General features: G+C 51.5%; 1 pseudogene; it reads left to right on the top strand.

The window, feature by feature from the left end:
* Positions 1–1,464: 1,464 nt before the first annotated feature.
* Positions 1,465–2,925, top strand: LOC139017048 (F-box only protein 31 pseudogene; annotated as a pseudogene).
* Positions 2,926–3,159: the final 234 nt, after the last annotated feature.

The raw sequence follows: 3,159 nt of genomic DNA on the forward strand, positions 1-3,159 counted from the left end.
TCTTTTTTCTTTTCTTTTTTAAAAAAGGGCATTATCTTTCCAAAGCCCTTCTTCTTGTCTTTTCCCTATATGGATGTGTTTTGTGTTAACAGAGTTATGATCTAGAACATACCGTATGATCTCTGTTAAAGGTTTTGCCTGGAAAAAATTGAAGCTATCTTAAAATATTTGCCATTTTAAAAATCCCCGTCTGGCGTGCAGCCTGGGCTTCGGCTCTCCTCTCCCTCATTTAAGAACCTACTTATAAACACTAGGAGAAGATGCTCATTCATGGCATTGAGAAGTAATAAGACATGTCGCGGATCTGGAAGGCACACGGAGCCGCACTGAAGCTCGCAGTCAGCAGCTCATCTTGACAAAGACTTCATTCCTGGATGACTTTAAGAATTTAAAGTGGGCCCAACTGGTGTGAGCCCAGGGCCCCCTCTGCCCAGTATGTACCCAGACCCAGGCTCCCAGAGGGGAGCAGGTGCCCGACACAAGCACATTGTGTGCGAACAGTTAAGTGCAGTGAGTGCTCCCATCACAGAGGGAATGGGGAGGACACTCCAAATACAGTTGCTGGGTGCCACCGCGCCCTGCCTTGCAAGCAGGTCTTTCTAGTCTGCTCTCTGAACTCCTTTCTGAGTTTACGTTATACTTCTGTAAATCAGGATTAAAAAGGCCAAGCCTTTAGTGGAAGAATGAATAAAACATATGGGTAGACAATTAACAAAATTTTAAAAATATCAATGTCTATTTATTTTATTTTATTTTTTTAATCTTTAATTTCTTTATTGGTTAAGGTATTACAAATGTGTCCTCATCACCCCATTAACACCCCCCCCCCCCCACCCGCCACTCATGTTCTCATCCCCCTGTTGTCCGTGTCCATTGGTTTGGTTTATATGTGTGCCTACAAGTCCTTTGATTGATCTCTTCCCCTTACCCCCTCCCTCCCCTACTTTCCCTCTGGGGATTGATAGTCTGATCACTGTTTCTCTGTCGTTGGATCTGTCCCTGTTCATCAGTCTATGTTGTTCTCTATATTCCACAAATGAGTGAGATCATGTGGTATTTATCTTTCTCTGACTGGCTAATTTCACTTAGCATAATGCTCTCCAGTTTCATCCATGCTGTTGCAAATGGCAAGAGTTCCTTCTTTTTTACCGCAGCGTAGTATTCCATTGTGTAGATGTACCACTGTTTATTTTTTTGACTGCATTTCTGTGAACTGTCTTCCCCCATAGGCATATCCCTGGAGGCATATCCCTACAGAGAGCAGATCAGTGACTGCCTGGGGCTAGGGCGGGAAGACAAGGAGGGGGCACTGGGAAAGGGAGGTGACTGTTAATGGGCTTGGGTTTAAAGTCCTACAATTGGCTCCTCTGAGGGGGCGTGGCTAGGACCTGGGGGCGTGGCTGGACTAAAGGGCGGGACAAGCCAGCTTAAAGCCCCTGAGGAGCAGCAGCTCACATTGTGGTGGCTGTTTCACCTGGAGGCATGGAGGAGGGCGCTCGCCTCTGCCACATGTGCTCTTCGCGGGGATGTCAGTGTCTTCAGAAGCGCCAGCGCCCAGCTGAGACGACAGTGGCCGACGGCAAGCCAGCCCTGGTCCCGGCAGAAAAGCACCTGGAGGCGGACGAGGCAGCGCAGTGCGGTGCAGGGAGTGGAGGAATCGCCAGCCCCATGCCAACCCCGCGCTGCTCTCTGCAGGACCTGCCGGTGGAGATGCTGGTGGAGATCTTCGCCTCGCTCCCCGGCACCGACCTGCCCAGCCTGGCCCTGGCCTGCACCAAATTCCACCGCATCCTGCACATCGACAGCATCTGGAGACGGCGCTGCCGCGAGGAGTATGGCGTTCGTGAAAACTTGCAGAACCTGGAGACGATTGGTATGTCTTATCGAGAAGTCTATGCGAAGCTGCTCCACCCGTACAGACACATTTTGGGATTGTGGCAGCTAGATACTGAGGACTATAGAACACTGCTGAATGTCGTGGTGGACGGCTTAGGCATTACTGGTTGGACGTACAGGCCTTCCCTTAACACCCATGTGGACGGCCCAATGCCATTCAAGCCCGCGTTCAGAATTAGCCTGACGGAGCGGGAATCAGCCGCGGTGGAGGTGGAGTGCGTGGAAGGCCGCCACAGCAGGCCCCACAGCCGCCACCTGCAGATTCAGAAGGACAGGCTCACCCTCCAGTGCAAGAGGACAGACCACCGAAAGGACTCACCAACCTGGCATAGGGACGAATTTGGGCGGTGGCTGGTGCGGGAGGACAGACAGCAGTATGACTGCCTGACCTACCGCCGCCTCTACCTCCCGCCGAGCCACCCGGACGACCTCATCAGGCCAGGCCTCTTCCAATGCAAAGACGATGACTTGGGCCTAATGATCGCCATGCTCAGCTTCCATGGGAAGTATGCCAGGCTCACGACGGTCACGGGAGACTCCAACCCTAGCTTGGAGATCCACCTCAGGCGCCGCATCCAGCTGCCAGATGACGGGTTCTTCCGCGACTTCAACGAGCTCTCCCGCGTGGTCCAGGAGATTGACGAGCAGGTGATCCGGGAGCAGCAGCAAGAAGATGGGACTGAGGAAAGCGAGGGCCATGGCTGGCAGAGCCCTGCCCAGCCCAGCGTCGGGGAGTCCGGGGCTGCAGCTTCGGAGGAGCAGCCCGTCCCGTTTGTTCTGCCTGTGGGCGTGCGCTCAAGAGACCAGAACTACCCCCGCACCTGCAGGATGTGTTTCTATGGCACGGACTTTAGTATCTCTAATGGCTTCCCTGGAGTCTTCATCCTGTTCGATGAGGACCACTTGGGGCTCATCTATCAGCAGATGAAATACTTCATCCTGTACAGCAGAGTCCAGAACACCTTCCAGAATGTGGAGGCGCCATCCCTGCAGGCCTTCCTGGAGAAGCTCTGGAACATTCAGTCCTGACCCCCTCTATTTTTTTTTTTTTAACATGACATTCCCTAGTGGTGTTAGTGCTGGGAAATTTACACTCCCACAGACTTTTTCTAGAGTATAATTCAGCACAGCTTCTCTCTCCATCTCTCTCTCCCACTCTCTTTCATCACTCATAATAGATAGAAAGATATAGAAATAAGAACATGGATATGGATATAGATTAAGGTAGACATAGATATAGGTGTAATTTTCCTATTCTTTGAA

This window comes from Myotis yumanensis, unplaced genomic scaffold (genome assembly GCF_028538775.1).
Source record: "Myotis yumanensis isolate MYYU_CA2020_CCGP unplaced genomic scaffold, mMyoYum1.0.hap1 SCAF_9, whole genome shotgun sequence".
In the NCBI taxonomy this organism is placed as follows: Eukaryota; Metazoa; Chordata; class Mammalia; order Chiroptera; family Vespertilionidae; genus Myotis; species Myotis yumanensis.